Here is a 1839-nt window from a genome sequence, read left to right as displayed (position 1 = left end):
GGTCTACCAAATCCACTCACAAGGCTTTGGTCGGCCCAAAGCTATAGTAGAAGACACTTGCCCAAGGTGCTATGCAGTGGGACTGAACCCAGAACCATGTGGTTGGTAAGCGAGCTACTTACCACACAGCCACTCCTGCGCCTATTTATATATATATAATTGATCAGACCAGTAAGGGTCATAGAATCATGAAGGTGCACATACCATTGACTTTTGAATGTTGTGGTTCATGTATTCACCTGATGAAAATGGTTTTTTCTAATGATGTTATGTCTCCAATAATCAATTAAAATTTCATTGGAAACAGCTGTAGTGAATTGACACATCATCTATGTTGTTATTTATTTATTTATACATACATGCACTCATATATAACTATATATAACAACACACACATATATATATATATATATACTAGAAGCTAAGCCCGGTTTCACCCGGTCTGTTTGGATGATGTGGTTGTAATCGTTTTCGGTTAGGCATAATTTATAACGGCGTTTCTCAACCTTATCATTTTGGGTCCCCTGTTTCGATTGGAGCCTCCAGCTGTATGAAAATTTTGTGACTCCCCCCCCCACCTCCCGTCAGAAAACAGCTTCAGGAGTTGTGAAGAAGTAATTTGTATGTAGTCTGTTTCTAAGAGCTGTTGTATTGGACCTCAGTCTAATCATTAAAACATTGATTTACTTATGAACATAGAAAGAAATTACACATTAATCCCTATTTTTGTAAGCAGTTGTATCCATAAAAATTTTATTTGCAGAGAGCAGAAATTGAAAGAAGATATATGAAATAGACATGTGTGTGTGTGTGTGTGTGTGTGTGTGTGCATGCGTTTGTGTATATGTTTATGATAGTTGATTTATGGAAAAGATTGTTAAATTTTTGAAATGTAAATATGTGAATGAAAATTAAGTTCAGACCTCTACATGGTAGCTAGACCTGGTAGAAATAGCAGCCAAATCTCCCTCAAAACACCCTACTGTCTTAATCCGACAATTCTGCCTATTATGTACTTTGAATGAGAAACTGTAACTAAAGATTAAGATTATTAACCCCACAAAGAGATGAAAGAAGAGAGACAGCATAGCGAAAGTTTTAGCTGACTGCCATCCTGTACTTCCCTTGTTGATAGCGAAATGGTATATGCCGGCTGTGTGAGCAACTGGTTGTTTTAATGGCAGAACCAACAGGGGAATTCCATTAGAAAAAGTTTTAATCGATTTTCTTGGTAAGTATGGGGGTTAAGAAAAAATACAAACCGCATTCTAATCTATGCATCCATCTCCACATGTGTGCCATTTTTCACACAAATCCACCCAGCCATTTGGCTGTGAACCTCAAGACAAGAAAGAATAAAACGATCACCCATGTTAAATTTATATTATATATATATATATATATATATATATATATATATATATACAGGGTATCCAAAGAAATGCATACACAACTTCCTTGAATGATTATAAGGTAAGGGTTTATTAAAATACATTTCATTTTCAAAATTTAATGGAATCAACAAACTAATTTTTTTATGAACACTTTTTTCAAACTGATTACCATTCTGGGCCAGGCACTGCTGATAATGTGAAGCAATGAATCATAAACATCAAAATACATTTTGCTGGGTATTTGTGTGCATTTTTGTTCAATGGATGCCCTCAATTCAGCTGAAGCCAGTTTTGTAGCATAAACATTATCTTACAAGTATCCCTATAAAATAAAGTCTAGTGGTGTGGCCTTGTGAATGAACAAAGTATCCAACTGAACCCCTTCATCCAATCTTCCTGTTTAGCAAAATCTCATCAAGGTAGACCCTTATTACAATAGTAGTGT

This window comes from Octopus bimaculoides, chromosome 7, assembly GCF_001194135.2.
Source record: "Octopus bimaculoides isolate UCB-OBI-ISO-001 chromosome 7, ASM119413v2, whole genome shotgun sequence".
NCBI lineage: Eukaryota > Metazoa > Mollusca > Cephalopoda > Octopoda > Octopodidae > Octopus > Octopus bimaculoides.
The sequence above is the reverse complement of the archived record's forward strand: the minus strand, read 5'-3'. Positions refer to the sequence as shown.